The sequence below is a fragment of the Ostrea edulis genome, chromosome 4 (genome assembly GCF_947568905.1).
Source record: "Ostrea edulis chromosome 4, xbOstEdul1.1, whole genome shotgun sequence".
NCBI lineage: Eukaryota > Metazoa > Mollusca > Bivalvia > Ostreida > Ostreidae > Ostrea > Ostrea edulis.
The window spans coordinates 61,156,043-61,170,082 of NC_079167.1; the positions used below are offsets into that span (position 1 = coordinate 61,156,043).

Consider the following 14,040-nt stretch of genomic DNA (forward strand, 5'->3'; position numbering starts at 1 on the left):
CACCACCCTACCAGTTATCCATAAATACATATTTATGAACATAAAACATTTATGGATACTGTATTCATAATTACCGCCACTGTCTATAAATACCACCTATTATTTTTGGTACTTGCGCATGCGCAACTTGGTAGCGTCACTCGCCATTTTTTATTCGATGTTTACAATTGTGTTTGGAAGATTTTACCACCACCCACCCCACCTCCTAGCGGAAGATACCCCATCTTTGACACTTTTTGTATATACAATTTGCCAAAGTATCTGCTCTTATAACTTGAGGTTTTTCCTAGTCATAATATTGTATTTATGATTTTTTTATATTGTAGTTTTTAGGATTGTGGCATTTTTGTAATGTTTTATTAGTCACAATTCCTTAGCATGAATTGCAGTATTGTGTTCTTAGTTTATTATTTTTTAACTGTTTTATATGATTTTTTGGTGTAATACTTTGTCATTTATTAGTTAATAAATGACCATTCTAATTCCTCAAACTGTGTTATGTGTTTAATTGTGTCAAACAGAGCACCACCCTACCAGTTATCCATAAATATAAATATTACATGTAGTTGAGGGTAACATTGAAAATGTTCACCCCGAGAAAACATTGTCAACCGAGACGTAGCCGAGGTTGACAATGGTTTCTCGAGGGGTGAACATTTTAATGTTACCCTCAACAACGTGCAATATTTGTTTTATTATACTGAAAGTATAATAAAAAAAATTATTATACTTTCATGTAAAATACTCGAATCTGATTGGTCGAGAAGCATTTGAAAAAACATATTGTTACCCTCTGAGAACAGAAAGCACGCGCCCCAGGGTGATAATATCTAGCAACGGGTAACAGTACTTGACTACGGGTGATATTATAAAAAATTATCACATGCGTCAAATTTATGCGCGTACGGTTCGCCGTAGATTGTTAGACGACGTCATTTGAGCGTTTGTAATAAACAGGAATACCCACATCGATATACGAAATGTCGTATGACAGTGATTTATCAAATGTCAACAGACGTAAGTTTTTCTGCTTTCCTGTTTGCATAACATTCAGTATAATAAAACAAATATTGCATGTAGTTGAGTGTAACATTGAAATTTTCACCCCTCGAGAAACCATTGTCAACCTCGGCTACTCCTCGGTTGACAAAGGTTTTCTCGGGGTAAAAATTTTCAATGTTACCCTCAACTACATACAATATTTATATATTCACATGCGTCAAATTTATGCACGTACGGTTCGCCGTAGATTGTCAGACGACGTCGTTTGAGCGTTTGAAATAAACGCGAATAACCGTATCGATATACGAGATATCGCATGGCAGTGATTGATCAAATGTAAACAGACGTACGTTTTTCTGCTTTGCTGTTTATATAACGTTCAGTATAATAAAATAAATATTGCATGTACGTCTCTGTTGACAATGTTTTCTCGGGTGAAAATTTTCAATGTTACCCTCAACTACATGTAATATTTATATATTATTATACTTTCATGTAAAATACTCGAATCTGATTGGTCGAGAAGAATTTGAAAAAAAAAACCCACCATATTGTTACCCTCAGAGAACAGAAAGCACGCCCTCCAGGGTGATAGTATCTAGCAACGGGTAACAGTACTTGACAACGGGTGATATTATAAAAAAATTATCACATGCGTCAAATTTATGCGCGTACGGTTCGCCGTAGATTGTCAGACGACGTCGTTTGAGCGTTTGTAATAAACGGGAATATCTGCATCGATATACGAAATGTCACATGACAGTGATTGATCAAATGTCAACAGACATAAGTTTTTCTGCTTTCCTGTTTGCATAACATTCAGTATGATAAAACAAATATTGCATGTAATTGAGGGTAACATTGAAATTTTCACCTCTCGAGAAACCATTGTCGACCTCGGCTACGCCACGATTGACAATGGTTTTCTCGGAGTGAAAATTTTCGAGGTTACCCTCATTTACATGCAATATCTATATAATAGCATCACCCGTTGTCAAGTACTGTTACCCGTTGCTAGATACTATCACCCTGGAGCACGTGCTTTCTGTTTCTTCAAATGTTTCTGGACAAATCAGATTCGAGTATTTTACATGAAAGTATAATAATAGCAAATTATTTCCCTTCCTCCCTTTTCTCGCCTCTTTCTAACTGTCCAAATACACTTAAATGTAATAATATTAATGTGAATATGTTATATAATCATAATTATCCTATTCTTGTTTTATAATTACACTCAATGAGAGAGAGAGAGAGAGAGAGAGAGAGAGAGAGAGAGAGAGTAGAGCTGTCTATGTTGTGGAAATTGAATAACACATATTCCACTTTAAAAAACCTTAACATTTGATTTAGAACTATAGAAAAGTGTTTACGTATTTAAGATAAAATGGAACATATATTGTGCAAAGTTGTTTTTATATATTTTTATAAAAAGTCTTATTTGACTTTGAACCTTCGGAGATTAAGGGCAGATGATACAAACATTTTTTTCTATCAAAGAGACTTCATATGATGTCATTCTTTTATAAAAGTGGATAATTTCTTGAATTATTTTCCCCTTTGACTTGGAGAGTGAAATATTTTCCGTATTTCCAAAAAAAGAGTACAAAACAATAGTTATCATGGTAAATTAGTTTATTCTTCATTTGTTTACCTTTTTTATCCCTAAAAAAAATGACTGTCAAGGAGAACAGAGTGTACTGATATTAGATTTACAACATAACATGTAAACTATTAATTCTTTATAAATTTTACACTCGGAAAATATTACTTGCTGCTTCAATAAAATTACATATATGGACATTGCACCCTCAGTAAAGGTTTACAAATTAAAATAAACTTCATAATATGTTGACTTAATGTTTAAGTCGTAAAACAAACTTAAAGAACATATACCATACGGGGTGAATATGACATTGGGTGATTTTTGACACGCTGTTTTTGGCTATATTTAGCTCTAAAACTTCATAGTTATTTCGGATTTCAAACATTTCGGTTGAGCATCACTGAAGAGACATTATTTGTCGAAATGCGCATCTGGTGCATCAAAATTGGTACCGTATAAGTTTTACATAATATAAGAGCAAAATTTTACAATTTCTGAAAATAATTTACAATGGCATTTATGATTTTACTGTTTTTGACACTCTTGGTTTTCCTTTGCTGAAAATAATAAAGATATGCCTAACACAGGATATCTTTGATGTGCTATTTTACGTTAGTTTCTGCATTACGACGTTTCCCAGTAGAAACAGGAGAAAGATGACTGCATGGTTTCTGCTGACATCTTATATAATATAGCAATGATCCAAGTCCATACCGTTTTTCGTCCTCGCAATGTCTTAAATCTAGTGGTCTACCACACACAGCACAACCTTTTCCCAAATTGTACACTGAATTCCAAGTTTCACAACTCATCTCCCACTTCTCCAACAAATCACCTCCTCATGCTCTCCTTCCGATTCCTCACTCTCTGATGCATCAGATGGATACGTGTCTTCATTTCCTAGGCATTCTTGTCAATTATCACCAGACGAACAATTTTCTTGATTCATCCAACTTCTCCTCGATCACCACGTTGTTATTGGCATCAACATTCACTATCTTACGTCCAAGGGACAATGCATAACCTTTCTTAGCATTCTGTAACCTTTGGTGACATTTTTTACTAATAAATCTTCCTGATTTTTTCCTCCTTAATGATTCTGGTGTCATAATTGTTTACATTGTTTACTGACCCCTTTCCTGCTCTTAAAACACAGAAGAGTTCCCAACAGCTATAAATGAGAAAACCAAAACCAACCAAAATAATTTTTACCATGGGAACTCTTCAGTGCTAAAGGTAATTTTTTTTTATATCATCTGGCCTTAACTAAACCAAACATTACTTCAAACATTGCAAGAATAATTTGTTTCTACTTTATCGATAAAAAATTATACATTCTCGCTAGAAGTTTATATCCTTTGAAATGCATGCACATATGATAGTTACCCAGTAACATAATCTTCTAGATAACAAGCAAAAACATATTTACATTTTATCAAAAATCATATCAAATATTGTCTGATAATAATAGACAATGCCCAAAATATTACCCCTTATATATTTTGACTATAACGTTTTGTCAAACCAAGGTGTATATTATGTCACTTAACAAACAACATACACTACCACGCCTGTCATTGTTACCATAAAAATGTGAAGATAACGAACGGTGATCAAACTCATAAATTCTGTAAATACAAAATAAGGAGTAGGGCAAATACGGAGCTATGGACACACCAGAGGTGGGATCAGGTGCCTAGGAGGAGTAAGCTTCTCCTGTTAACCGGTTTTACCCGCCGTGAGCCCTATATCTTGATCACGTAAACAGAATAATTCGTAATCAAAATTAATATGTGAAGAACAGCCTAACAGTTGGCATGAAATACGTCAGACAGCATTCGACCTAATGACATGTTGTATTTGTAAATTAGATCATTACAACGACTACCGACTTTGCGAATGCTGACTTTAAACGAGGCTGTTGAAACCTCTGTAACATCAACTTGTTTGTCAGTAGCTTGTCTCGATTCAAAGCTGATCATACGCAGAACATGCTCTTGTGTATCGAATCAGTTAAGAGACATAACACCATATGCAGGTAATTTCTATTCTTTGAGCAATACCCGTTTGGACAGATCTATTGTAAAACACATTGCTGTAATCACGTCAGTTAATAAGCCCTGTAACGAATTTCACGACATGCAAACATTGATTTATTAAATATTGTATTAAATGGTAAAGATAACGAACAGTGATCAGTCTGATATTTCCTATAAAGAATACAAAATTAAGAGTTGGTTAAACACGGACCCCTGGATATACCAGAGGTGGGATAAGATGCCTAGAAGGAGTAAACATCCCCTGTCGACTGGTCACATCCCACCGTGATCCCAATATCTTATCAGGTAAATTGGAGTAATCCATAGTCAAAATCAGTGTGCCAAGAACGACCTAAATATTGGTATGAAACACTCAGACAACATTTGATCCAATGACAGGTTGTATTGGCAAACTAAATCATTATAACGACCATAGAATTGCGAAAAGCTTACTTTAAACGAGCCTGTTGAAACCCTATTGACATCAACTTGTTTGTCAGTAGCCTTCCTCGAATTAAAACCTGATCAGACGCAGAACAAGCTCCTACGTACCGAATCAGTTGAGAGATATAAACAACATATGCAGGTAATAAAAGAATATTGCTACATAAATATTGGAAGTTGACGACGGAGAAGCTGAAGTCATCCAGTTTATCATAAAGTTGAGTTGTTAATTTGCCATTAACATTTATGTTTAATAAAATAACTAAGTACGAAGCATATGGGGAAGACTCTTATTCAAAAATCATTTCAAATGAATACCGTAACAGGCACGGATGTTTGCATCTCAAACATACTCTTTTATACATAACCACAAGATTTTATTCTCTGTGCAGAAAGACACATACTACCTTATAAAAACATAAACATACTCTTTTATACATAACCACAAGATTTTATTCTCTGTGCAGAAAGACACATACTACATTATAAAAACATTTAATTTTTTAAATAAAGGTACTTCTTTGTTTTAATCATTGTATTTTAAGCCTGGTAATTTACGTAACATGAACAGACATCGTGATTTATATCACTGTTACGATAGTTTGTAGACTGATATTCAGACTCGTAAAATTTGTATTCACGTAACTTACCAAGTGAACGTCACTCTCGAACAGCCACCCGTTCATGACTTCTCGGGCTCTTTCTGCAGTGTTTCTTATCGGAAACATAGTGAACAAAGGTACAATGAATCAAATTGTTCATGGCCTTCGAGTCACATACACACTAAGTAGTTTCAATTACTACGCAGTTCTATAACTAGCACATAACGCCAAGTGCTTTGGCAGACCCTCAAGTCTAAATATTTCAGATTACAAGCATTTCGGGGTAATTGTGGTACATGTACGTTTTTCTACCACTCAACATAAAGACGACTGTTTGTTTAACCAGTGACACTTTTCTGTAATTCATGTCTGTTTCCGACATGTTGTTACTGACAGACGTGATGTTGATAATGTTTGTAAAAACAATCGTCCATTTCTGTTTATTTGAGACATGATAAGCTAACAAAAATATCGTTGTACATTGTACATAAAAAAAATTACTCTAAAGAAGCAACAATGAATTAGTTGGTGCATGTATTAATCCAGTCTATGGATTCACTTCTCACCTTGACGTGGGCAAGAATGAATTCCATGCGGTATTTAATCTTAACGGAAATGCCAACTTCAATGAAAGTAAAAAAAAAAATATTACGTGATCAAAAAATCGGTTGATTTTATCTTCATTTCGTAATTGCAACTATATATATTTTGATATAAGCCAGTTTTAGTTTAACTTGTTTAATGATTCATTTTCTATCCTTTTGATATCATAAATCAGGATGTGCTGAAGAGCAAACAAAGAGCCAAAAACAATCAGGCAAATAGATATGTTGGTGTTTTATTCAGAGTATTTTCGTTAATTCATCACTATTTCACAGCTGCACATGTATTTACAATATGCTGACTCCTGTCACGTGATTGTATTCTATATCACATGACAACCCTTGCCACATGACTGTAAATACTAAACTTTTAGAGTAAGTACAAAAGATGTGCAAAACTGTCTATGCCTAAAAAGTCTCAGGAACACGAAAATCTTTTGGACTTGATATTCATCCGCGTGACCCCACATTGTTGTAGAGCCTGACTACTCCTTTTGTTGGTAGGCATATCGCATACGTGTGGCATTTTCACATGATCGTGTTCGCGACTGAATACTTCATCCAACATGTCCTGGTGGATCATGCAAGACTGTCTCACTTTGGATTTCTTAATTTCTGCATAGATGTGGAGAAATTTTCTAGCGATTATCTGATCCTCTTGTCGTATCTCGTTCTATATCAAGAAAAAAAAAAAGAATGTTAGTGAAAATGCATGTGTACTAGTATTTAGATTAAATGAAAGGGATATACGTATTATGTCTTTGGAGTTAAAATGAGGTCAATAGTTGTTTATTTATGAAAGAAATTTTGAATCCATTTTGGATTTTGTCTAGTCCGCCATCAAAATGATATTTTTGCATTTAGAGATATAAAACTAGTTTTGCAGAATTGTCAATTCTTTTCAAAAGTATATTTCTAATTTCTAAATTAAATGGGCATATAAAACAAAATTTTAAAAAGTACTGAGACATCACAGTATGCTTGTTTTGAGCTATAATGTTGTAAATTTAAGTTGACCTTCTTTATGTACTAAAGATCGACGTTTGATTTATTCTCATGTGAGTGTTACCACAATATAAGCAACACAGCCCATTAAATAATTCATACTCATATATTTTGGTAATATAGATATGAGAAAATGATACTAGTAATAATATTTTTGTGCTTAAACATGCCAAAATTTATCTCATACAAATTAAAAGTTTGAAAATATTGCCAGTTAAAAAAAAAAAAAGTACGCACGTTGAATGACTAAATGAAAATGCGGGCGTTATAGAGCTATTTGTAATTATTGACCACGATTTAAGATAATCAATATAGACATTTCCAAGAATCGGTGTTCTGTCTGCAAAAAATATGTCAACAAAATTAATGAATTTACAGCAATTGAACTGGTTCCATTACTCTTCTACTTGTATCAGAAGTAACATAAACATTGGCAATATATATTAAATGAAAATACCAAAAATTTAAATGCTGGCCTTCTTCAAATAAACTTCCAAAAAGTTAGAATGTTACTGAATTTGAGATTAAGGTAACTCTATCCTCATTTGTTGAAACTTTTACTCACTTTTAGGCGAACATTTTGAAAATTTAAAGTTCGCAGTTATATTGTCATCCTGAACTATACCTAAATCAAATTTCATTGACAATATTAACGGGCAATCTAAAAGTTTGAGGTATTAAAAGTTGATATTTAGAATTTTTCTCATAAGCGTTTAAAGAAAACAATTGAAACCCCGTCCCCTTTTATTACCACCAAAATATACTCTCCCTCCCATTGCAAAACTTGAATGCTTCGGATCTTATGAACATTGGCCTACCATACCATAAAACACATGTACATGTATTGTGCTACCTAACCACGTCCAAAATTAGCTCATACGGAAGTTTTCATTTTCGAAATCTAACAATGATCGATTATCTTAATTGAAAAATGTTGTCAAGGACAATAAATCAGGAGCTAATGTTTTCTCTATCGTATGTCTTATCATACAATGATTTTTCTGATATCGACAATTGATTGATGCATATTTATAAAGTAGCAGGATGTTCATCTGAAACTAGTACTGTTACATTAATATTGAAATTTTCTTGCTTTAAACAGGTTTTATGCACAATTTATTATGCTGTTTAACAAGAATGTGCGATGTTCTGATGTTGACATACACTTCTGTTATAATGTGCGATGTTCTGATGTTGACATACACTTCTGTTATAATGTGCGATGTTCTGATGTTGACATACACTTCTGTTATAATGTGCGATTCTCTGATGTTGACATACACTTCTGTTATGTACAAGACATACATGTATGTCTGGCATCTTTTTAAAAAATTGGCATTTTCTTTGGTTATTGATTATATTAAACTACAAAGGTATAATTAAGTCCATGGCGGTTTCAGACCACAAGGATCTTCTGTTCATTTCATTATTACGTCATGCATTGCTCTAGTTAATTTGTAAACCATAATCATATTCACATATGGTCATTTTTTATTATTTTATTTTCTCGGTATGGAATCACATCAAAATTATATTTTGATCAATATCATTGCCAACCATAATCATTACGTAATGATTTATAATTACATCATATTACACTGAAAATTAATAACCGTTCTGTTTATTTATAATTTATTAAAGTCACGCTGGTGACAAAGTGCAACATGCATTGTGATTCTGAATGTAGATCTATAAGTTGGGGGGTAAAAGTGGTATAAGTTACAGCGATTATAAATCAAGTTTCAAGGCCATACTTGGTCAGGTAGAATCAATTATGAATAAATATATTAATAAAGTAGCAGTTTTTTTTTACCTCTTACATTAAGATTAAAATTTTGTCTTTTTATACAGGTTTTATGCACATTTTATGATGCTGTTTAACAAGAATGTGCAGTTTTCTTATGTTGACATACACTTCTGTTATGTACCCCTTATACATCTTTAACAATGTAGCAAGATATGCATGTTTTTGTTATTGATTAAATTAAACTATATGAAGTGGAAATTAATACATATTTTTCTAGTTTGAACCCATAATAAGGAAAAGTCACATGATGGTGGAGCTACCTTAATTGACTGTATTAGATGTGTACTAATGAAATTACATGTACATACAACAATATCAGCATTCTTCGTGATTTATTATTGAAGACGGTACCAGAAGAAAAAACTACTTTTTTGTATTAAAAGGTTACCGTATATCATGTTTAGGGAGGATACTGGAATCACACTGTCCGTCTGTCTGTCCGTAGACATGATTTGTCCAGAGTATACATGTATCTTGAACACCGATGAACGGATCTGATTAGATCTTTGTTTATGTCTTATATGATTAAAGAAGTTGTACACCTGTTATTTTGATTGAGATATTTTAAATTCTAGGAAGTTATGGATATTTTTCCCATTACGAGAGGGAGTTTTGTTGTCATTGTTCAGAGTGTGTCTTTTTTTTAAAACAAAAAAAAGGAACGCAGTTTTTTTTTTGTGCGAAAAGGATGCGTTTGTTCTTCAATGAGCACAAATTCACTGGGGTATGTCAGGACAACTCTAGTTTAATCGATTATATTGTACCTTTTTCTAATTATATATTATAAACAAAGCAAGTCTTTATTATATTCTAGTTCAGGGCCTACGCCGCACTCTGTAACCTTTTGTGGGGAACACGTGATTTATTTTTATACTTGACACATTGAAGTACATTGTAACACGTGACCATTTTATCGGTATATACATAAAATTACAATACCTGACAAATTGATGTAAATATATAAATATGCAATTAACACGAATTATAAAAGACTTACTAAAGTTCTCAACACGTATTGCAGTTTTTGCCCTATCGTCATTCCAAATGTAGGGTCATTACTAGTGTTTTTCTCACTTTCCACACACTCTGTGACGTCAGCAAGTGATCCTCTACTGCACGAAAATTTCTTCCGCATAGCAACTGTTTGGATTTCGTTACTATCTAAATAATTGTCACGCGATCCTCTTCTCCGCATAGCATATTCAGTTATTTCTTCAAGTAAATTGCTGCTGGACGCTCTTCGAAGAGGCTTTGTTAACCAAGAATTCTTGATGGATTCAATGTCATAACTTGGTTTAAGTTTCAATTTTTTGGAAATATCAATTAATGCCGATAAATGATCCTGTGTCATTCTTAATCAAACACACTCCGACGTGATTAGCAAATCCTGGATACTATTTGTGAGAAAATAACCATGGGCTTTGCTGGAGTTTCCGGAAAGCCAGGAAGAGGCAGAAGGTTTACTATGAGTCAGACCTGGCAATATACTACAGGCTCTTGTAATTCGGATGTTCAAATCAGGACACAATGAGTATAGATGGGAAGGATTTATAGTATTAAAAGGCATGCTACTTAAGTACATGCCTTTGAGGTAAATGAGTAGACTCAATGTTTTTCTATTGTCCTATATAAAATACATGTAAATAATTATGTAATCATCTATATTTCCTTTTGTGAAATATATTCGACAAGTTTTCTTTATGAACTGTTTCAAGTTTTAACATTTGCTGATTGGATGTCTGTTCCAATAACAGCACAGTTTTGTTTGGATACATATAAATCAGTTTTACACATTTTGCTCTGTCCCTTTCAGATGTACATATACGTCTTTAGAACATGTGACAACTTTTTTGAAAACATTTCTAAGTAAGAAAAATAATCAATAAGAGCATTGCAAAATGCATTTATAAACACTGAAAACAACAACCATTAAGGAGAATGAGGTGTAATCTCCACTTTCTCAAGATGTAGCTACGTTTAAAATATGTTCCAAAATTCCGACTAGCTGCACAAACTTGTCTTGCTCTTGCATTCCATCATTCATAGCCTCAATTCCAAACAAGTTCTTTTTAGGATTGAAGAATGATTGTAAAAACCTCTTTTCAATGCTCTTCCGATAACGATCTAGTATCGCCCTCGCCCATTTGATAGAAACACAATCATCACGGGTTTCCATGCTATCTGTAATACATTTCCTCCCCTGTCCAACTGCCCAGTCATACCACTCGTGAAGTAGACACGTTTTTAAGTGATAACTGGTAATGTAGTTTTTCACAGCTCTATCGTGATCGTGATCCACAACTTTAGGTAGATACCCTGATTCCGAAAAGATTTTCAGGAGAATGTATCCTTTCTTCACAGAATACGGAATGTTTTTGATTATTTTCTGTTCCAAGTAGGAGTATGAAATTCGATAAAACAAAGTGAAGTCTTTTACATGACATCTATCAGGGGTTTTCATAATAACTGGGAAATGGTCCAAAGTTTCATTTTCATACATACACGGGTCTAACTTACGCAGGTTTTTCGGTACCCAGTCTTCAAACAGTAGAGTTGGGACTACATCTACAGAGACATGGAATAATTTTGCCTCTTGTCCAAACACCAGAAAATTCAGCTCTGAAAGACTACACCAAATTTCTGTCAAACTTTTTTGTAGCATAAAAAGATAAAAGTCCCCATGTTCCTCTAGTGTTATTTTCAATTCTTCGTTGACACACCTGTAGAAATCTTGAAGAAATAGCTGACTGTCGAGGTATCCGTCCCTGGTAAGATATTTTTCAAGAGAATAATTGTCAATCCCCGATTTTAGCTATATTTTGACATAATTCTCTGGGAATCCATCAGCCTCAATGGGGTGCACGAATCGTGACATGTGTGAGAAGATGAAGAGATAATCAAATTCATCTGGAAGTTTTACTTTTGTACCTTCATACATACTTCCAGCTAACCTGATTTCGCAAGCAAACAAAGGGTATTTGCTGCCTAACCGTTCAGCTAACAAGGAAAATAATTGAAGGAATTTCTCTGAAACCCATTGATTATCTTGTAATGGGTAAAAGAATCCCATATCTTTCAACGTAAGGGAACTTTGCAAGCAAGACTGAATCGATGTTTTGTGGAAATTCAAATGATCGAAATAAATTTCTGTATGTAGTTCTCCATTTTCTTTCCTCATGTATCGTAGGTGCGGGCATGCAATCAATGGATCCGCACCACTACACTCTAAACTCGGCTCTTGTAACGTCAAACATTCCATTTTGTGAAAATTTTCACAATCAACTAAGCTATTATACCAAGCAAAATTCAATTTTTTTGCAAGTGCTCCTGGGGTATTTCCAGAATTGTCCTTTATTGTATAGTCACAGCCAACCTGTAGTAGCGATTGAGTTGCTGATTTGCTTTTAAACCATACAGCCCAATGTAATGCTGTTGATCCAAATCTATCAACAACATTAAGATCGTGTTTACCACTTAAGGAGTGATGGATAATGACATGAAGCATGTTATAGTGTTTGCATGCCCAGTGCAGAGCCGTGGCCCCAGTATTAGACCTTTGCATAACATCTGCACCACAGTCAAGTAATGTGACAAGGATTTCTAAATCATTTTTCAGAGTAGCTAAGTGAAGAGGGGAAATTCCCTCCACATTTTGTTCGTTCACACTTACACCGGCCTCTGCTAAATACTTGATAATCTCAGCTCGTTCATCAAGATCTGTTTGGTTGTAATTCAAATCTACTTCTTCCACAGCACAATATATTTCATTTCTCCCTCTATGGTCTTTGATATTAATTGTAACTTTTCGTTTCAACAGTTCATCTATAGCACCAACCGTAGTTTCCTTCGACATCATGGTGTGGTGTATTACTGTTTTCCCTCCATTGTCTTTTGCATTAATATCTAACCCCTTTTCTAGGAAATAATCTGTTAATCTAAGAAAACCTTTTAAATGAGTGCTGCTAGCTAGGTATTGGAAAAGAGTCTCTCCTAATCTGTTTTTGGAGGAAACATCAGCTCCGTTTTCAATAAGACATGTGGTACATTCAACATCCGCGACAGCAGCCATGATATGTAAAGGTGTGTCTCCGTTATTATCTGTGCTGTTGACAGGTATTCCTTTCTCTATCAACCTTTCAATTAGTAAAAGTTTATTTTCCTCTTGGCATTTGGGTATCAAGTGTAAAAATGTTCCACCAGTGCGAAGATCCTTCTCCGCAATATTGGAAACCCTGTCCATCAGCTCGACTAGTACTAAATTCGGAAGCTTCCCCTCGGAGAATAAGTGGAGAAAGTCGGTTTGTCCGTTTATGTTTTCATGGTTGATATCGGCTCCATTCTGGACAAGATAGTTAACTAGATCTGAACTACGTTCCGAGGTGCTGCAACGACATAACATTAAAAGAACTGATTGAGATAATGGATCCGTGTAGTTAATTTCTGCTCCTGCACTCTGGAACAGTTTTATGATATCAGTGGTACATGAGCCGGAGGTAACAGAATCATACAAGCCCTGTCCCAGAATACTACACTTTTCTTCTTGTATGCAATCATTTTGGAATGGCGATTGGAGAACTTTTGTAATTTCCTCTGCATTGCCATTAGAAGTTGCCCTTTTAAAGTTCTTTTTAAATTCCTCCATTGATTCCTCAAAATGAAAAGAATAATTAACAGTAATTAGTGATTATTGCTAGAACCTTTATGTGACTAAGTACATTGTGTTGTTAATATGTATCAGTTGTTCCCCAGTTAAATTAATTACATCATAAGCATCATATATTTATGGTTTGCAGCTTTGTGCTTAACCGACACTTATGTAATCTTCTTTTACACAGTTCTCTTTAAAACCTGACTTTACAGTCTTCTGGTTCGGCCTCAGCCAATCATTTCTATTCCCTTTGGTCAGCTGACCATTATTGATTTTTTCAACAAAAGT

General features: G+C 34.2%; 1 pseudogene; it reads right to left on the reverse strand.

The window, feature by feature from the left end:
* Positions 1–6,512: 6,512 nt before the first annotated feature.
* Positions 6,513–14,040, reverse strand: part of LOC125670848 (uncharacterized) — a 9,829-nt pseudogene continuing 2,301 nt past the window's right edge.